Source organism: Jaculus jaculus, chromosome 5 (genome assembly GCF_020740685.1).
Source record: "Jaculus jaculus isolate mJacJac1 chromosome 5, mJacJac1.mat.Y.cur, whole genome shotgun sequence".
In the NCBI taxonomy this organism is placed as follows: Eukaryota; Metazoa; Chordata; class Mammalia; order Rodentia; family Dipodidae; genus Jaculus; species Jaculus jaculus.
This window is the reverse complement of record NC_059106.1, coordinates 44660678-44683005: the sequence shown is the minus strand read 5'-3', so window position 1 is coordinate 44683005 and position 22328 is coordinate 44660678. Positions and strand designations below refer to the sequence as shown.

General features: G+C 42.1%; 1 pseudogene; it reads left to right on the top strand.

Annotated features, from left to right (window-relative positions):
• Positions 1-19361: 19361 nt before the first annotated feature.
• Positions 19362-19457, top strand: LOC123461201 (annotated as a pseudogene).
• Positions 19458-22328: the final 2871 nt, after the last annotated feature.

Below are 22328 nucleotides of genomic sequence, written 5' to 3'. Positions count from 1 at the left end.
AACATTTCCAATAACACTACTTTTTAAGGATGGAAAGTGTTTTTATATTTGCAAGAAGAAATTGAGAGTAAAGTCGGATGTTTTCCAACTGATTTCAATATTACTGTGTACAAAAGGCCCACATGCTAAAATATAATTTAGGGCTGGAGAGATGGCCTAGCGGTTAAGCGCTTGCCTGTGAAGCCTAAGGACTCCGGTTGGAGGCTCGGTTCCCCAGGTCCCACGTTAGCCAGATGGACAAGGGGGCGCACGCGTCTGGAGTTCGTTTGCAGAGGCTGGAAGCCCTGGCGCGCCCATTCTCTCTCTCTCCCTCTATCTGTCTTTCTCTCTGTGTCTGTCGTTCTCAAATTTAAAAAAAAAAAAATCTTATAAAATATAATTTAAAAAAAATTTTTTTAGTTTTTCAAGGTAGGGTCTTGCTCTAGCCCAGGCTGAACTGGAATTCACTTGTAAGTATCAGGGTGTCTGTGTAGTCACAGAAATCTATCTCAGCCTCCCAACTACTGAGATTAAAGGTGTGTGCCACCATAACCAGCTAAAATATAAAAATTAATTTTCTATGATAATTATAATACAAAATCATCATACCACTAAAGTCCTCAGGCTCTCCAAACAGCCAAAATTTATTCAATGGCTCATCCTTTATTAAAATTTATACTACAGTTCTCCACAAAAGGATTTAACATGCCAGGCATGGTGGTGCATGCCTTTAATCCCAGCACTCAGGAGGCAGAGGTAGGAGGATCACCTTGAGTTCAAGGCCACAATAAGACTACCAGTGAATTCCAGGTCAGCCTGGGCTAGAGCAAGACCCTACCTCAAAAAAATAAAATAAATAAAAAAGGATTTAACATACACTGAAGTAAACAAACAATAAGGGTAAGAAGATGGCTTAACGGTTAAAGCATTTGCCTGCAAAGTCAAAGGATCCCAGTTCAATTCTTCAGGAACCATGTAAGCTAGATGAACAAGAGGGTGCGTGCATCTAGAGTTCATTTGCAATGACTGGAGGCCCTGACACACCCATATTCTCCCCCTCTCTCTCTTCCTCTCTCAAATAAATAAGTGTATTTTTTAAAAAACAAGGAATAAGGTGGTTATGGTGGAGTGTGCCTTTATTCCCAGCCCTCGAGAGGCAGAGGTAGGAGGATGGCCATGAGTTCAAGGCCACCTTGAGACTACATAGTGAATTACAGATCAGCCTGGGCCAGAGTGAGACCCTACCTTGGAAATAAATAAATAAAAAGAATAAAATTGTTTTAGCCTTTCGGTTAAGATGGCAGCATAGGAACCAAACCAAAGCAGCCTACAGGAGAAAAAGCCCCCCCCCAGAAAAAAAAAACCAGCAAAATATACTCTTCTACTAAAAAGTGAGGTATAAGAAATTACCAATGACAGCAGAGAAGTAGGAGAGATTCAGAGGATCTAGAGCCCACATTGGCAGTCCCAAGCACCTCCAGCAGCAGCAGCACCAGTCCATAGGGCCACAGCTACAAGGCTCAGCTTGAGACACAAGCAGGGGTTGCTATCCTAATATCTGACAAGGTAGACTTCAGTCCAACATTAGTTGGAAAAGATAAGGAAGGCCATTTTATATTTATTAAAGGCACACTCCAACAGGGGGACATTATAATTCTAAACATATATTCACCAAACATGGGATCTCCCAACTTCATCATACAAACGCTATTAGAACTAAGGTCACACCAAACACAGTTGTAGTGGTGAATTCAACACCCCACTCTCATCAATTGACAGGTCATCCTGGCCAAAAATAAACAGAAAGGCATCTGAATTAAATGAGGTCATAGAAGAAATGGACCTAACAGATATATACAGGACATTTCATCCAAATGCTACAGAATATATATTCTAAAAAATACACTACTAAATAATGAATAGGTCAACAAAGAAATCAAGAAGGAAATCAAAAAATTCATAGAGTCAAATGATAATGAGAACACAATATATCAAAACCTTTGGGACACAATGAAGGCAGTCCTACAAGGGAAATTTATAGTTTTAAGTGCCATATTAAGAAATTAGAAAGGTCTCAAATAAACAACCTAATGCTTCACCTTAAAGCCTTGGAAAAAGAAGAACAAGGCAAATTGAAAATCAGAAGATGGGAAGAAATAATAAAGATTAGGGCAGAAATTAATGAAATAGAAACAAAAAAAAATCCAAACAATGAAAGAGTTGTTCTTTGAAAGCATAAGATTGATAAACCCTTAGCAAATCTGACCAAAAGAAAGAGAGAAGAGACACAAATTAATAAAATTAGAGATGAAAAAGGTAGCATCACAACAGATACCAGAGAAATTCAAGATATCATAGGGACATACTATGAAAGCATATACTCCACAAAGTGTGAGAATCTAAAAGAAATGAATGATTTACTTGATTTATATGACCTACCTAAATTAAATCAAGATGAGATTAATAACTTAAATAGACCTTTAACAAATATGGAGATTCGAGCAGTTATCAAAAATCTCCCAACTAGGAGGATACATAATAGGTTGATATTGTATATATGTAATTACAATGATTGTAATGGGGAGGTAATATGATGGAGAATGGAATTTCAAACGGGAAAGTGTGGGGGTGGGGAGGGAGGGAATTACCATGGGATATATTTTATAATCATGAAAAATGTTAATAAAAATTAAAAAAAAAAATCTCCCAACTAAAAAAGTCTAGGCCCAGATGGATTCACTGGTAAATTTTACCAGACCTTTAGAAAAGAACTAATACCATTGCTTCTTAAACGTTTCCATAAAATAGAAAAAGAAGGAATCCTACCAAACTCTTTCTACAAAGCAAGCATCACTCTGACAGCAAAACCAGGCAAAGATAGAACAAAAAAAGAAAATTACAAACCAATCTCCCTCATGAACATAGATGCAAAATTTCTCAAAAAAATATTGGCAAACACAATACAAGAATATTTCAGAAAGATCATTCACCCCAACCAAGTAGGCTTTATCCCAGAGATGCAGCAAATCGATAAATACAATACATTATGTAAATGGACTGAAGGACAAAAATCACATGATCATCTCATTTGGTGCAGAGAAAGCATCTGACAAAGTCCAACATCCCTTCATGATAAAAGTCCTACAGACACTGGGAATAGAATTAACATATTTCAATATAATAAAGGCTATTTATGACAAGCCTACAGCCAACATATTACTAAATGGGGAAAAACTGGAAGTTTTTCCACTAAAGTCAGGAACAAGACAAGGGCGTCCACTGTCCCCACTTTTATTTAATATAGTACTGGAAGTCTTAACCATAGCAATAAGGCAAGAGATGCACATAAAAAGGATACAAATTGGAAAGGAAGAGATCAAGTTATCATTATTTGCAGATGACATGATTCTATATGTAAAGAACCCTAAACACTCCAGCAAACTGTTAGAGCTGATAAACACCTACAGCCATGGAGTAGGATGCAAATTATATACACAGAAATCAGTAGCATTCCTATATGCTAACAACAAACACACAGAGGATGAAATCAGAGAATCACTCCCATTCACAATTGCATTAAAAAAAAATAAAGTACCTTGGAATAAACCTAACCAAGGAAATAAAGGATCTCTACAATGAAAACTTTAAAACACTCAAGCAAGAAGTTGCAGAAGACACTAGGAAATGGCAAAACATCCTTTGTTCCTGTATCGGAAGAAGCAATATTGTGAAAATGACAATCTTACCAAAAGCAATCTGCACATTTAATGCAATCTCCATCAAAATTCCAATGGCATTCTTTACAGAAATAGAAAAAACAATCCAAAAATTCATTTGGAATCACAAAAAAACTTCAAATATCCAAAATAATACTGAGCAACAAAAATAAGGCTGGTGGTATCACCATACCTGATTTTAACCTATACTGCAGAGCCATAGTAACAAAAACAGCATGGTACTGGCACAAAAGCAGACATGTAGATCAATGGAACAGAATAGAGGACCCAGGTATAAGTCCAGGTAGCTATACCCATCTGATATTCAACAAAAATGCCAAAAATACTCATTGGAGAAAAGACCCCTCTTCAGCAAATGGAGCTGGGAAAACTGGATATTTGCCTATAGAAAGATGAAAATAGATTCTTCTCTCTCTACATACATAAGAATTAAGTCCAGATGGATTAAAGACCTTGACATCAGACCTGAAACTCTGAAACTGCTAGAGGAAAAAGTAGGGGAAACCCTTCAATATACTGGTTTTAGCAAAGACGTGCTCAATATAACCCCAATTGCTCAGGCAATAAAAATCTCAGATTAACCACTGGGACTTCATGAAATTACAAAGAATTTGTATGGCAAAGGACACTGTGAATAAAGCAAAGAGGCAATCTACAGAATGGCAAAAAATCTTTGCCAGCTATACAACTGATAGAGGATTAATATCTAGGATATACAAAGAACTCAAAAAGTTAATAAGAAATCAAACAAGCCAATTAAAAAATGGGCTATGGAACTAAATAGAGAGTTCTCAAAAGAAGAAATACAAATGGCATATATGCATCTAAAAAATATGTTCTACATCCCTAGCCATCAGGGAAATGCAGATTAAAACTACATTGAGATTCCATCTCAGTCCTATCAGATTGGCTACCATCATGAAAACAAATGACCATAAATGCTGGCGAGGATGTGGAAAAAGAGGAACACTTCTACACTATTGCTGGGAATGCAATCTGGTCCAGCCATTGTGGAAATCAGTGTGGAGGTTCCTAAGACAGCTAAAAATTGATCTACCATATGACCCAGCTATAGAACTCCTAGATATATATCCTAAGGACTCATCTCATTGCCTTAAAGATACGTCCTCAACCATGTTTATTGCTGCTCAATTCACAATAGCTGGGAAATGGAACCAGCCTAGATTTCCTTCAACTGATGAGTGGATAATACAATAAAGGCTAGTTATGACAAGCCTACAGTCAACATATTACTAAGTGGGGAAAAACTGGAAACTTTTCCACTAAAATCAGGAACAAGACAAGGGTGTCCACTGTCCCCACTTTTATTTAATATAGTACTGGAAGTCTTAACCAAAACAATAAGAAGACAAGTGACGCACAAAAAAGGGATACAAATTGGAAAGGAAGAGATCAAGTTATTATTTGCAGACATGATTCTACACATAAAAGTCCCTAAAGACTCTACCAGCAAACTGTTAGAGCTGATAAACACCAATAGCCATGTAGCAGGATACAAAATAAATCCACAGAAATCAATAGCCTTCCTATATGCTACCCAAACACACAGAGGATGAAATCAGAGAATCACTCCTATTCACAATTGCATCAAAGAAAATAAAGTACCTTGGAATAAGCCTAACCAAGGAAGTGGAGGATCTCTACAATGAAAACTTTGAAACACTCGGGCGAGAAATTGCAAAAGACACTAGGACATGGAAAAATATCCCTTGAGGTCAGACTGACCTGGAATTCACTATGTCATCTCAGGGTGGCCTTGAGCTCACGGCAATCCTCCTATCCCTGCCTCCCAAGTGCTGGGATTAAAGGTGTGTACCACCACACCCAGCTGAAAATGGCAATCTTACCATAAGCAATCTACACATTTAATGCAATCCCCATCAAAATTCCAATGGCATTCTTTGCAGAAATAGAAAAAACAATCCAAAAATTCATTTGGAATCACACACACAAAAAAAATCTTGAATATCTAAAACAATACTGAGCAACAAAAATAAGGCTGGTGGTATCACCATACCTGATTTTAACCTATACTACAGAGCTTTAGTAACAAAAACAGCATGGTACTGGCACAAAAGCAGACATGTAGATCAATGAAACAGAATAGAGAACCCAGATGTAAGTCCGGGGAGCTAAAGCCACCTGATATTTGATAAAAATGCCAAAAATGGGCTGGAGGAATGGCTTAGCAGTTAAGGACCCACATTAGCCAGATGCACAAGGGGGCACATGTGTCTGAAGTTCCTTTGCAGTAGCTAGAGGACTTGGTACGCTCATTCTCTCTCCTTCTCTCCCTCTCTCTCATCAAATAAATAAAAATAAAATATTTTTTAAATGCCAAAAATACTCATTGGAGAAAAAACAGCCTTTTCAGCAAATGGAGCTGGGAAAACTGGATATGTATCTGTAGACGTATAAAAATAGATTTTTCTCTCTCTCCATACATAAGAATTAAGTCCAAATGGATTAAAGACCTTAACATCAGACCTGAAACTCTGAAACTGATAGAGGAAAAACCAGGGGAAACCCTTCAACATATTGGTCTTGGCAAAGACATCCTCAGTATAACCCCAATTGCTCAGGCAATAAAACCACAGATTAACTGCTGGGACCTCATGAAATTACAAGTAATTTGTATGGCAAAGGACACTGTGAATAAAGCAAAGAGGCAACCTACAGAATGGGAAAAAATCTTTGCCAGCTATACATCTGATAGAGGATTAATATCTACAATATACAAAGAACTCAAAAAAATAATAATAAATCAAAATCCCACTTAAAAAATGGGCTATGGGGGCTGGAGAAATGGCTTAGTGGTTAAGTGCTTGCCTGTGAAGCCTAAGGACCCTGGTTCGAGGCTTGTTTCCCAGGACCCATGTTAGCCGGATGCACAAGGGGGCGCACGTGTCTGGAGCTAGTTTGCAGTGGCTAGAGGCCCTCTCCTCTCTATATCTGCCTCTTTCTCTCTGTCTATTGCTCTAAAATAAATAAATAAAAATAAACAAAAAATGGGATATGGAACTAAATAGAGAGTTCTCAAAAGAAGAAACACAGATGGTGTATAAGCATCTTAAAAAATGTTCTACATCCCTAATCATCAGAGAAATGCAAATTAAAACTGCATTGAGATTCCATCTCACTCCTGTCAGATTGGCTACCACCATGAAAACAAATGACCATAAATGCTGGTGAAGATGTGGAAAAAGAAGAACCCTTCCTCACTGTTGGTGGGAATGCAATCTGGTCCAGCCATTGTGGAAATCAGTGTGGAGGTTCCTAAGACAGCTAAAAATTGATCTACCATATGACCCAGCTATAGCACTCCTAGGCATATATCCTAAGGACTCATCTCATTTCCTTAGAAGTACATATTTATTGCTGCTCAATTCATAATAGCTGGGAAATGGAACCAGCCTAGATGTCCCTCAACTGATGAGTGGATAATAAAGATGTGGCACATTTATACAATGAAGTTCTACTCAGCAGTAAAGAAATGTGAAGTTATGAAATTTTCAGGAAAATGGATGGATCTGGAAAGGATTTTACTAAGTGAGGTAACCCAGGCCCAGAAAGCCAAATGTTGCATGTTCTCTCACATATGTGGATCTTAGGAACAGATGACTGGACTTCTGTGTGAGTAGGAAGAAAACTCAGCAGCAAAGGTCAGTAAGCTAGAAAAGAGTTATAAAAGGAAGAGAAAGGAAGGGAGAGGGGTACTTAATAGGATGGTATTGTTTATATGTAAGTAGAAGAATAAATTAATGGGGTGAAAAAGCCAAGTGAGGTCAGGGGAAGAGACGAAGTAAAGGAAAGGTGGAGGGAGGGCTAATCAAAATCTAAGAGGATATAAATAAATCATATGGAAACCTACTTTTTTTGGACAATGGAACACTCAGGAGCCATAGATTGTTGCTAGAAAATTTTCAGTGCCAGGGATGGGATCCCTTCCAGTGTGTTGTTGACCAGGGGGGTCCCTGATGACCCCAAAATATTATAGTCCATTGCTGAGGCCCTTGATTTCCCACCAGGAATAGATAGCAAGACCCTATTGCTGAAGACTCCACATATTTGGGCTGCAAAGGCCACTGAGAAATCCTGCTGGAACTGAGCTGATAACCTCTTCCACATAGACCAGCTGACAGAATGCTGGAAGAAACCTTTATGCATACATTTCAATGGGAGAGAGAGAAATCACCAGTAAAAGATACTCAACAGTGGACACTGCAAGTCTTATATTCGGCCATATAGGCCAAATGAGCCAACGGGTGCAATAGTGGCACATCTGTCATGGTGGAAACCAACTGCCCTCTAATTGGACTGGAAGCCCACTGCATGGGAGGGAATTCACCCCTGATACTGAAAACTTAAAACAGGGGAGGTCATGAGCCCTAGGAGTGTAACATCTGCTGCTGTCTGGCTAAATGTATATACTGTGCTCACCAAATTGCCCAGTAAGCACTTCTCTTAATGTTCATACCCTTATATTAATCGTACTCTTACTTTTGGTAGATAATCTCTTTTCAGATGGCAGTGACCTTGGGATGACTCAGAAGGCATCATGGTGCTGGAAAGAAATAACAGGAGTGCTCAGCAGTGCAAGATCTCTATCACACCTTCCAAGGCTCAGGGTCCATTGCGGAAAAGGTGGCAGAAAGAATGTAAGAGCCAAAGGAAGGGTAGGGCTCCTTACAACGTGCTCCCCCAAACACAAAATGGCCTAGATATCCATGACCTCACAGGGCCTGACACTACCTACACAAGACCATCATAATAAGAGGAAAAGATCATGACATCAAAATAAAAGAGACCCTGACTGAGAGGGGGAGGGGATATGATGGAGAATGGAGTTTCAAAGGGGTGAGTGGGGGGAGGGAGAGCATTACCATAACATATTGTTTACAATTATGGGAGCTGTTAATAAAAAATACTACTAATAATTTTAAAAAATAGTCAAGGAAGCTGGGCATGGTGGCACACACCTTTAATGCCAGCACTGAGGAAGCAGAGTTAGGAGGATCGCCACGAGTTTAAGGTCACCCTGAGTGAATTCCATATTCACCCATAGTGAGTTAGAGTGAAACCGTACTTCAGGGGGGAAAAATATAGTCAAGGAAATACGCTCTCTCTGAACATATAATTCAGTTCTCAGCTTCCCAAATGCTAAGGCAAAACTGAAAATGCAGGCTGGAGAGATGGCTTAGCAGTTAAAGCACTTGCCTGCATAGCTAAAGGACCCAGGACCTACATAAGCCAGATGCATGTGGGGGTACACATCTGGAGTTCATTTACAGTGGTTGGAAGCCCTGGCATGCCCATTCTCTCGCCCTCTCTCTCTTTCTCTATCTGCCTATTTCTATATTGCTCTCTTAAATAAATGAATAATAAATATTTTTAAAAAAAAAGTGAGCCGGGCGTGGTGGCGCACGCCTTTAATCCCAGCACTCGGGAGGCAGAGGTAGGAGGATCTCTGTGAGTTCAAGGCCACCCTGAGAATACATAGTGAATTCCAGGTCAGCCTGGACCAGAGTGAGACCCTACCTCGAAAAACCAAAAAAAAAAAAAAAAAGAAAGAAAAAGTGAAAATGCAATGGGTTAATTTTAGTTCATTGATTCATCAGCACGTTATCCAAGCTTGGAGTTCTTGGCATAGGACTATGGCCTAAGCACTCAAGGGAGCCCAATCTAAAAAGAATCTGGGCCGGGCATGGTGGCGCACGCCTTTAATCCCAGCACTCGGGAGGCAGAGGTAGGAGCATTGCCAAGAATTCGAGGCCACCCTGAGACTACTCCATAGTGAATTCCAGGTCAGCCTGGGCTACAGTGAGACCCTACCTCGGAAAACCAAAAAAGAAAGAAAAAAAAGAAAAGTAACACTCTAGATTTTTGCACATCAACTTTATCTCTAGAAGTCGTACTAGTTGTGAAGGTATGGCTGTGTGCATCACAATAACAGACTTTCTCATGTCTTCTCCTTACCTTTCAGGGATACCCATGCCAGACCATGGTAAATTTAATTTTATAGTAATTTATTAATGGTTTTAAAGGAGTTCTTTTGTACAAAATCTATAAACTGAGAAACTGAATGGCGTAGCAGGATAGCTGTGTGAGTTTGAGGCCACCCTGACACTACTTAGTGAATTCCAGGTCAGCTTGGCCTAGAGTGAGACCCTACCTCGAAAAACCAAAAAAAAAAAAAAAAAAAAAAAAAGAGGTACTTTTAAAAAATACCATGGATATGGAGTGATGGTTTAGCAGTTAAGGCACTTACCTGTAAAGCCAAAGGACCCAGGTTTGATTCCCCAGGACCCACGTAAGCCAGATGCACAAGGTGGTGCATGCATCTAGGGTTCATTTGCAGTGGCTGGAGGCCCTGGTGCACCCATTCTCTCTCTGCCTCTCTCTTTCTATCAAATAAATAAATATTTTTTTAATGCTTTAAGGGGTTGGGGAGGTGGCTAAAGCTGGTTAAAGGCATTTGCTTGCAAAGCTTGGTGACCCAAATTCAATTCCCCTGCACCCATGAACAGTTGGCTGCAAGGGGGCGCAAGGTGGTGTTACCAATATGCCAAGACAATAGGAGGCAAAGCCAAAAGAAGCTGAAGGTCATGGGCCAGCTAGACCGGTATTGCCTTGCAGTGGCAGGAAACCCTGTCTCAGAGCATATGGACAAAGAACACAAACACCTCCACAGATTGTTTTACTTCCTCCATATGGGACACACACACACACACACACACACACACACACACACACACACACACACACAAAGCTCAGGAAATCGGATATGCTAGCCGGGAGTGGTGGTGCATGACTTTCATCCCAGCACTCGGGAGGCAAAGGTAGGCAGATCACCATGAGTTCGAGGCCACTCTGAGACTACATAGTGAATTCCAGGTTAACCCGGACTAGAGTGAAACCCTGTCTCAAAAAAAAAAAAAAAAAAAAACAGATATGCTGACACAGGCCTAATACCAGCACTTGGAAGGCAAAGGCAGGAGGATTGGAGGATTGCCAGAAGTTTGAAGAAGACAGGCTTGTTACAGAAGCACACTTTGTCTAAAAAAAAAAAAAAAAAAAAAAAAGAATAAATAGATAGGGTAAGTCAGACATGGTGATGGTTCATGCCTATAATTCCAGCACTCAGGAACCTAAAGGAGTAGGATTACTCTAAATTCAAGGCCAGTCGGATCTACAGAGCAAGAGCAAGTTCTAGGTCAAGACAAAGAAAAAAACAGGCCAGCCTAGGACTATAGAGGGAATTCCAGGTCATCCTGGGTGAGAATGAGATTCCCCAATCCCCAAAATAAATCATCAGAGGGCTGGAGAGATGGCTTAGCAGTTAAGGCACTTCCCTTCAAAGCCTAAGGACTCATGTTGGACTTTCCAGATCCCACATTAGCCAGATGCACAAAAGTGAGGCAAGGGCAAGGTTGCACATGTGCACTAGGTGGTACAAACATCTGGAGTTCGATTGCAGTGGCTGAGGTCCTGGCACACCAATTCTCTCTCTCTCTCTCTCTTGCTCTTTAAAAATAAAATAAATAATAATAAAAATCAGAAGTCACAGCCAGGTGTGGTGGTGCATGCATTTAATCTCAGCACTCGGGAGGCAGAGGTAGGAGATCACTGTGAGTTCAAGGCCACCCTGAGACTACATACTGAATTCCAGGTCAGCCTGAGCTAGAGTGAGGCCCTACCTCGAAATCCCCCGCACCAAAAGAAATCAGAAGTCACTGAGGAGAAGGGTTTGTGGATAAGATAAAGTAGTATCTGAGCTGGGCATGACAGCGGGCCACGCTTATAATCCCAGCATTTGGGTGATAAAACTAAAGGCTGACTGACTTCTTTTATAGTAAATTAAGAAATGACAGGGCCTGGAAAGATGTCTTAGCAGTTAAGGTGCTTTTCTGCAAAGCCAAAGGACCTCAGTTCAAATTCCCAGGACCCACGGAAGCCAGATGCACAAGGTGGCATATGCATTTAAAGTTCGTTTGCAGTGGCTGGAATCCCTGGCACACCCATTTTCTCACTCTCTCTCTCTCACACACACACTTTGCCACTTTCCCTCTCTCAAATAAATAAATAAAATATTTTTTAAAAAGAAATGAAATGAACTGGGCATGGTGGTGCATGCCTTTAATTCCAGCACTTGGGAGGGAGAGATAGGGGATTGCTGTGAGTTAGAGGCCAGCCTCAAACTATATAGTGAGTTCCAGGTCAGTCCAGGCTAGAGCAAGACACTACCTTGAAAAAAAAAAAAAAAAGATGAAGAAAATAAAGACTTGAGCCCAGTATTGTTGTGCAGGCCTTTGATCCCTGCACTGAGGAAGCAGAGGTAGGAGGATCACTGCAAGTTTGAGGCTACCTTGAGACTACATAGTAAATTCAGGTCAGCCTGGACTAGAGTGAAACCCTACCTTGAAAAAACAAAAATAAAAAAAAGGTGGGTTGGAGAGTTTGCCCAGTGGTTAGGGCATTTGCTTGCAAAGTATAATGGCCCTGGGTTGATTCTGTAGTACTCACAAAAAGCCAGATGCACAAAGTGATGCATGCATCTGAAGTTTGTTTGCAGTGGCAGAAGGCCCTGGCATGTCCATTCTCTTTCTTTCTTTTTTAAAAAAAAATATATATATATATATTTTTTTTTTTGGTTTATGTTTACTTAAGAGAGACAGATAAAGAGGCAGAGAGAGAGAGAGTGGATGCGCCAGGGCCTCCAGCCACTGCAAACAAACTCCAGATGTGTGGATGTGTGGGTCCTGGGGAATTGAGCCTCGAATCAGGGTCCTGAGGCTTCACAGGTAAGCACTTAACCACTAAGCCATTTCTCCAGCCCCCATTCTCTCTCTCCTTGCCCCCCATCTACCAACAAATAAATAAAATATTTTTAAATTTTATTTTGTTTATTCTTATTTATTTATTTGAGAGCGACAGACAGAGAAAGAGGCAGAGAGAAAGAGAGAGAATGGAGACTCCAGGGCCTCCAGCCACTGCAACCAAACTCCAGACACGTGCATCCCCTTGTGCATCTGACTAACGTGGATCCTGGGGAATCGAGCCTTGAACTGGGGTACTTAGGCTTCACAGGCAAGTGCTTAACTGCTAAGCCATCTCTCCAGCCCAAATAAAACATTTTTAAAAAAATAAAACAGGCCAGGTATAGTGGCACACTTCTTTAATCCCAGCACTTCGAAGGCAGAGGTAGGAGGGTCACTGTGAGTTCAAGGCCACCCTGAGCCTACACAGTGAATTCCAGGTCAGCCTGGGCTAGAGTGAGACCCTACCTTAAAAACACAAACAAATTAAAAAAACAAAAGATGAACAAGATCCACATGGAAAGCCAGGAATGGTGGTGCACACCTTTAGTCCCAGCACTTGGGAGGCAGAGGTTGGAGGATCACTGTGAGTTCAAGGCCACCCTGAGACTATATAGTGAATTCCAGGTCAGTCTGGGCTAGAGTGAGACCCTACCTTGAAAAACCAAAAAAAAAAAAAAATCCACATGGAAAAAATTACACAACTGTCATCATCAAGGATATTAACCACATAAGTAAATAGAGAGTTTTGTTTATTTGGGGACCAGAGGAAAATATAAGATGTTGAAAGCTAGTCATTGTGCATACACTTTCAATTCCAGCAGTCAGGAGGTTGAGGCAGCATGCTCTCAAGGGCAACCTAGACCAAATAGTTATTTTGACTGTCTGTTCAAGTGAGAGCCTGTCTCAAAAGCAAAAAAAGATGTTGAAGACTGGAGATATAAAAGGTGCTTGCTTGTAAAGCCTGATGACCCAGGTTCAATTCCCTAGTACCCACATAAAGCCAGCTGCACAAAGTGGCACATGTGTCTGAAGTTTATTTACAGTGGCAGAAGGCTCTGGCATGCCCATTCTATCTCTCTCACACATACATAAATAAATATTAATATAAATAAGATATTGGAGCTGTGGGCTGGAGAGATGGCTTAGTGGTTAAGATGCTTGCCTAAAAAGCCAAAGGACCCAGATTCGACTCCCTAGGACCCACGTAAGCCAGATGCACAGCAGGAGCACATGTCTGGAGTTCATTTGCAGTGGCTGGAGGCCCTGGCACCCATTCTCTCTCTCTCTCTTTCTCTCTGTCTATAGGTCTCTGCTTACAAGTAAATAAATAATAATTTTAAAAAAGATATTGGAAGCTGGGGCGTGGTGGCGCATGCCTTTAATCCCAGCACTCAGGAGGCAGAGGTAGGAGGATTGCCGAGAGTTTGAGGTCACCCTGAGACTCCATAGTGAATTCCCGGTCAGCCTGGGTTAGGGTGAGACCCTACCTCGAAACATCAAGAAAAAAAAAAAAGATATTGGAGTCGGGCATGGTGGCATATGCCTTTTTGTCTTTTTGTTTTGTTTTAGAAAATAGGGTCTCAATTTTAATCTCAGTACTCAGGAGGTTAGGTCAGAGGATTGCTGTGATTTCAAGAGCAGCCTGGGGCTACAGAATGGGCTCCAGGTCAGTCTGGGTTAGAGTGAGATCTTGCCTCTAAAAAGACCAGAATAGCCGGGCGAGGTGGTGCACGCCTTCAATCCCAGCACTCGGGAGGCAGAGGTAGGAGGATCACTGTGAGTTCGAGGCCACCCTGAAACTGCATAGAGAATTCCCGGTCAGCCTGAGCTAAAGTGAGACCCTACCTCATAAAACCAAAAAAATAATAAATAAATAAAATAAAAAGACCAGAATAAAGGGCTGGAGACATGGCTCAGCAGTTAAGCCACTTGCCTGTGAAGCCTAAGGACTCAGGATTGATTACCCAGAACCCACATAAGCCAGATGCACATGGTGGTGCTTGCTTCTGGAGTTCATTTGCAGAGGCTAGAGGTCCTGACAGGCCCCTTCTCTCTATCTGCCTCTTTATCTCAAATAAATAAATAAGCATAAAATTTGCCAGACATGGTGGTGCACGCCTTTAATCCCAGCACTTGGGAGGCAGTGGTAATAGGATCGCTGTGAGTTCAAGGCCACCCTGAGACTACTTAGTGAATTCCAAGTCAGCCTGGGCTAGAGGAAGACTCTACCTCCAAAAATAAAAATCAAATAAAATTTAAATAAAATAAATTAATAAATAACAAGGGAGGTAAAGAGATGGGTTAGCAGTTAAGGCACTTACCTGCAAAGCCTAACAAACTGGGTTTAATTCCTGAGTACTCACATAAAGCCAGATGTACAAAGTGGCACATGCAGCAGGAGTTTGTTTACAGTGGCTAGAAACACGGGTGTGCCCATTCTTTCTGCCTCTCTTGCTCTCTTTCTCTCTCCTCTCTGTCTCTCTCTGCATACAAATAAGTAAATAAAAATATTTTTTTAAAAAAAGATGGATAGTGAGCCAGGCGTGGTGGCGCATGCCCTTAATCCCAGCACTCGGGAGGCAGAGGAAGGAGGATCACTGTGAGTTCAAGGCCACCCTGAGACTACATAGTCAATTCCAGGTCAGCCTGGGGACTATAGTGTGTGAGACCCCACCTTGAAAAACAAAAACAAAAACAACAAAATAATAATAATAATAATAATGATGATGATGATGATGATGATGATGGATGGTACTGGAGCAAAAAAAGACACCCAAGGTGTGCCTCCCCCATACACGTATGTAAACACATACACACATACAAAAACACACCTGCAGCAAGCAGGTGCAATCAGCAGCAAATAAATAGAGCATGGTGTGTTACAGACACTGGAGATTAATCAAAGCATTGGTTTTCCAGGTGTGGCCAGACTCGGTGAGGAAAGAAAGGCAAGGGATGGTGATTCAGAGCCTGGGAACTACGGGTGGCACCACGTCCCTAAGGCTAGGGGAGGGAAGGGGAATTTCTGAAGCTAGGAGGTCTCAGAGGAGCACAGATTGAGCTAGGGCTGTGGAGGAGGGGCTGCAGCATCAGAAAACAAACAGACAAACAGACAGTCCCCAGAAGGAAAAAGTCAAAGAACTGACCTCTCTCCTCATTCTGTTCTCAGTGCCTCCAATTGAAAGAACACAAGACCAAGCCAACTGGCAAAGGAATTAAAGAGTACACAGAATATAAGAAGTACATGGGGCCGAGGTGTATTCACACACACGCGAGTCCACATGCACGCAGGGGAATACATCTATTCACGCACATACACATACCACGCATCACACACACACACCACACTCTACAAGTGCAAAGAGTCATTTCAGACACTGTCAAGTGCTTGCCTAGAAAGTCTGAGGTCCTGGTTGGATTTCGAGCACAAGGTTGTGGGGGGCGGCAAACAGCATCACTTACAAACTATATTTGTCCAGAGACATCCCAGCTGCGATTCCACAAGTAATCCTCTGCAGATTAGGGCAGCAGCTGGATCAGAGAAGATGGGGGAGACCTTGGCAGCTGGGCCAAGCACGAAAGGTCACGTGGGTGTGACTCAGAAGTCCTAATCCTCTCTCTGACCGGGTTCTAAGACATTCTCACCTGGCAGCTGGCACTATAAAAGCCTCCAAATCTTGGCCAAAGATTTGGTAAAATGTGTTGGATGTCCCTTCCTGACTCGGAGGAAGAGATACAAAATTGTTGAAAGCACTGACTCTCTCCCCTGGGTTTGCAAAAGAAGGATCCCATAGCTGGCAGGCTGAAAGGCCTTGGCACTTTAGTTTTTGTCTTGTATCTGTGCGTGGTGTTCCCCCGAAATCACCACAAGCTGACATTGGCACTGACAAAACCATGTGAAAAGCCCATTTTTTTTACTTCTGAGAGGGAAGATCCAAACCCTCTGCTGCACTATCCAGACCCCAAAAGGGAAAGGACTGTCCAGTTATTTTAACCAAGGTCAGGTAACATATGAACTGGAGTCTTGGATCATGTTGCATGATTAAAAATAGAAGCTGCTGGGCTGGGGAGATGGCTCAGAAGTGAAGAGCACCTGCTGCGTAAGCATTTGGGCCTCTCGGGCCAGTGACTGCTAAATTCAACTCCCCAGAACACATGTGAAAAGCCCGGTGGTGCCACTCCAACCGAGACTGAGGCCCTAGTTACCCCACAGCGAATACCAATAACTCCACTGAGGAGGGCTCTCAGGAAAATTGGGACAGGAAAATGAGATATAAGACTATGTAAGACTATAACCTTTATTTTAAAAATTAAATTAAAAGGCTGGAGAGATGGCTTAGAGGTTAAAGCGTTTGCCTATGAAGCTTAAGGACCCAGGCTTGAATCCCCAGTACCCGTGTAAGCCAGATGCATATGGTGGCATATGCATCTGGAGTTCATTTGAAATGGCTGGAGGCCCTGGTACACCCATTCTCTCACTCAAATAAATAAATATATAAATAAATAAATAAATTAATTAATTAATAAATGCTGGGATTAAAGGTGTGCGCCACCACACCTGGCTACTTTGCTCTTTAAAGAAGAAAAGCATATATAGGGCTGGAGAGATGGCTTAGTGGTTAAGCGCTTGCCTGTGAAGCCTAAGAACCACGGTTCAAGACAATTCCCCAGGACCCACGTTAGCCAGATGCACAAGGGGGCGCACGCGTCTGGAGTTCGTTTGCAGTGGCTGGAGGCCCTGGCGCGCCCGTGTCTCTCTCTCTTTCTCTCTCTCTCTACCTCTTTTTCTCTGTCTGTCACTCTCAAGTAAATAAACGAAAATTTAAAAAGTTAAAAAAGGAAAAAATATATATATATATATGCAGAGAGAGTAAGCAAGCAAAAGACAGAGAAAGCCAGGCATGGTGGTGCACGCCTTTAATCCCAGTACCTGGGAGGCAGAAGTAAGAGGATCACCATGAGTTCGAGGCCACTCTGCAACTACATAGTGAATTCCAAGTTAGCCTGGGCTAGAGTGAAACCCTACCTCAAAAAAAAAAAAAAAAAAGGGCTGGAGAGATGGCTTAACGGTTAAGCGCTTGCCTGTGAAGCCTAAGGACCCCGGTTCGAGGCTCGGTTCCCCAGGTCCCACGTTAGCCAGATGCACAAGGGGGCGCACGCGTCTGGAGTTCGTTTGCAGAGGCTGGAAGCCCAGGCGCGCCCATTCTCTCTCTCTCCTTCTGTCTTTCTGTCTGTGTCTGTCGCTCTCAAATAAATAAATACAAAATTTAAAAAGAGAGAGAGAGAGAGAGAGTGAGAGAGAGAGTTATGGGCATGCCAGGTCCTCTTGCTACTGTAAACAAAGTCCAAATGCATGTGCCACGTTGTGCATTTGGCTTTATGTAGGTACTGGAGAATTGAACCTGAGCTGGCAGGCTTTGCAAGTATAAACCTTTAACTGCTGAGCCATTTTCCAACCCTTATAGGATATTGACAGTTTTTGTTTTGTTTTGTTTCTTTGAGGTAGGGTCTCATTCTAGCCCAGGTTCACCTGGAACTCACTCTGTGGTCAAAGGCTGGCCTCAAACTCACAGTGATCCTCCTACTTCTACCTCCTGAGTGCTGGAATTAAAGGCATGCACCACTACACTCAGCCTATTTTGAATTAAAAAAAAAATTTTTTTTTGAAGTAGTATCTCACTCTAGTCCAGGCTGACCTGGAATTCACTAAGTAGTCTCAGGGTGGCCTTGAACTCACAGCAATCCTCTTCCCTCTGCCTCCCAAGTGCTGGGATTAAAAGCGTGTGTCACCACAGCCGGCAATTATCTTCTAATTATCTTGATGAGCTCGCTCATGTTGATGTGGTCAGGTACGGGAGACTTGGTTTTATCCTGGACAGTCAGCTGCCTCTCACCCTTGTAGCATTCTGTGGTCACAGGATGTTGGTGGGATGCTGCTCAGACATCTTCTACTCTTTGTTCTAGGGTGGGACACTGCTTAAAGGTCTTCTCCAAAGGCATGGTGTGGTGGTCCTGGTGTCTGCAACAGCTGCTGAGGAGGCTCTGGTGACAGCGACTTTCCTCATGTTGACATTTTATTTATTTATTTGTTTTTGGTTTTATTTTATTTATTTATTTTTTTTTTTGGTTTTTTGAGGTAGGGTCTCACTCTAGCCCAGTCTGACCTGGAATTCACTATGGAGTCTCAGGGTGGCCTCGAACTCACAGCAATCCTCCTACCTCTGCCTCCCGAGTGCTGGGATTAAAAGCATGTGCCACCATGCCTGGCTATCCTCATGATGATATTTTATTTTGATGTGTTGTCTTAGTTCCCAGTGGTTATTCAAGCTTTGTTCTAATCAGCTGTTGGCACTTGTGTGCCCGGTCAGCCCTATAATCAGTGGGTCTTGCTGTTTGCCTGGTCGTGGCCGAGCATCTATCATTTTGGCCAGACAAGAATACTCTGCATAGATTTCCCCTCTTCTGAATTGTAGTGTGTGTATTATTTCTCTCTAACAGGCATTTCTACTAATTAGGAACAACCTTGTGTCATTAGCTTTGGTCTTAAAGCCATGATTCAAGAAACCAAATGGTTGTTTACTTGGATTGTTCTGGCAGTGACAGATGGCCCTGGAGCACATGGGCAGGAGACAGTGCATGAACTGGGCTCCCTACAGCACCAGAGTCCAGCTGCCAGGAGAGATCCCTGGACACAGGAACAGGGATACGAGCTGGGGACATATATCACTGGTCGAGTGCTTGGCTAGTTAGTATGTGTGGGGGCCTAGATTCAATCCCAAGCCCTATAAAAACAAACAAACAAAAAATCAGGAATGCTTGCTTAATTGGAATGATAACGAGAAGATTAGCATGGCCCTTGCACAAGGATGACATGCAAATTCGTGATGTGTTTCCTATTAAAAAAAAAAAACAGGGCTGGAGAGATGGCTTAATGGTTAAGGTGCTTGTCTATGAAGCCTAAGGACCCAGGTTCAATTCCCAAGAACCAACGTAAGCCAGATGCACATGGTAGGGCATGCGTCTGGAGTTCCTTTGCAGTGGCTATAGGCCCTGGCACCCTCATTCTCTCTCTCTCTCTCTCTAATAAATAAAAATTTTTAAAAAGGAACATTCCAAATGAAATACTGAGCTAGAGCTCAATGCATACAAATAACTAGATGTCATATCTCAGATAAACCCATCTTCCCCACGCTCCTGAAGTCCCCAGTCCAAGTTGATGATCCTGAGCTCACCAGTATCTCCTGGGAACTGAACTTTGTTATTCTTTTGTTCTGTTTTGTTATATATTTTTTTTTTTTTGAGGCAGGGTCTTACTCTAGCCCAGGCAGATCTGGAATTCAATTGGTAGCCCAGGCTAGCCTCGAACTCAGGGCAATCCTTTTATCTCAGTCTTGAGTGCAAGGGTTATAGACATGAGCCACATCGCCCAGCTACTGAACTTTGTTACTCTTGCTGAGAGCCTGGGTCCTTGAGATAAGTATGTAACTAATGCTAAGAGAAAGTGTCTCCTGGCAGGGAGACAGAAAACAGAAGACAGAAGAACCCGGCTTTAAACCTCTGTCAGCCAGGGCTGGAGAGATGGCCTTTATCTGTAAAGCCAAATGATCCTGGTTTGATTCTCCAAGTCCCTTGTAAGCCAGGGCACCTGCATCTGGAATTCATTTGCAGTGGCTGAAGGCCCTAGTGCACCCATTCTCTCTTTCTCTCTATCTGCCTCTCTCTCAAATAAATAAATAAATAAATAAAAAGTTCCCAATTAAAAAAATAATAATCAGTACCTCAGCTCCCCCTACCTCTGCCTCCCAAGCACTGGGATTCAAGGTGTGTGTCAGCACACTCAGCAAAAAAATATATATATATGTTTTTTTTAATTTTTGTTTTGTTTTGTTTTGCAAGATAGGGCCTTGCTCTAATCCAGGCTGACCTGGAATTCACTATGGAGTCTCAGGGTGGCCTCAAACTCATGGTGAACCTACCTCTGCCTCTTGAGTGCTGAGATTAAAGGTGTGCGCCACCATGCCTGGCTAGAAAAAAAATATATTATTTTATAAAAGTTCCCAGGTTGGAGAGATGGCTTTGTGGTTGGTTAAAGCACTTGCCTGCAAAGCCAAAAGACACAAATTTGATTCCCCAGGATCCACATAAGCCAGATGCACAATATGGCACATGTGTCTGGAGTTCGTTGCAGTAGCTGGAGTCCCTGGCATGCCCTTTCTCTCTCTCTGCTTCTCTCTCTCTCTCAAATAAATAAATGTTTTAAAGTTCACAATTAGGGGCTGGAGAGATGGCTTAGCGGTTACATGCTTGCCTGTGAAGCCTAAGGACCCCGGTTCAAGGCTTGATTCCCCAGGACCCATGTTAGCCAGATGCACAAGGGGGTGCACGCGTCTGGAGTTCGTTTGCAGTGGCTAGATGCCCTGGTGACCCACTCTCCTCTTTCTCTGCCTCTTTCTCTCTCTATCTGTCGCTCTCAAATAAATAAATAAAAATAAACAACAAAAACAAAAAAATAAATAAAGTTCACAATTAAAAGAAAATGCCTTTAATCCCAGCACTCGGGGTCAGAGGTAAGAGGATCTCTGTGAGTTTGAGGCCAGCCTGAGACTACAGAGTGAATTCCAGGTCAGCCTGGGCTAAAGTGAGGCCCTATCTCAAAAAACCAAACAAACAAACAAACAAAACATCGGTACCTCAGCTTCCCCATTGTGAAAAACTAATGAAGGTATAATACAAAGCATTTCTGGTCATGTGAAAAGCTTCTGTTGTTTTCAGAAGGCGAGCTGGTGGTTCTCTGTTACAGCAGCCACAGGAGCCCAGCACAGAGGTTCACTCATGGTCACTTTCAACAGGGGTGGATTCAAATCTAAGAACATCTGGTTCTTAAGCTCATGCTCTTAAGCACAGTACTGGATTCAGCACATATAAAACAAACATAAGCAAATAGAAATTGGGGGCTTAGAAGATGGTTCAGCAATTAAAGGCACTTGCTTGCAAAGTCTGCCACCCTGGGTTTGATGCCCCAGTACCATGTAAAGCCAGATTCACAAAGTGGCGCTTGAGTCTGGAGTTGGTTTGTAGCAGCAAGAGGACCTGGCATGTCCACAGTCTCTCTTTCTCTGATTGAAATAAAAATATGGGCTGGAAAGATGGCTTAGCAGTTAAGCACTTGTCTGTGAAGCCTAAACACCCCAGTTCAAGGCTTGATTCCCCAGGACCCACATAAGCCGGATGCACAAGGTGGCACATGCATCCAGAGTTAGTTTGCAGTGGCTGAAGGTCCTGGCATGCCCATGCCCATTCTTTCTATCTTTCTCTCTGCCTCTTTTTTTCTCTCTCTGTCTGTCACTCTCAAATAAATAAATAAAAGTAAACAAAAAATATTAAAAATATAAAAACAAATAGAAGTGAAAAAAAACCCAAATTGAAATTACATCAATAGCAAGGTACCAAATTAATTCTCTCTACTGCAAACATTTCTAATCTGCAAACATTAGAGGTGTCACTTTAAAAGTTCATTCTCCCACACATTTTGCATCAAAATTAGGTCATCGCTTCATAGGTGCCAAGAATGTGTGCACTTCAACAAGAAAATCCAATTTGTAAGGAGAAAAAAAGATGATATATTTAGTTCATAGCTAAAGAGAGTTACATGGCTACAATCTCAGGTTCTTAGGTCATTCCTGGCAACCAAAGAAGCAAGAAGTGCTTATCTTTTTTAAAAGGTTTGTTCCCTCTCATCCCCACCCCCATTCAAGTGGTATTCTGTCCTTAA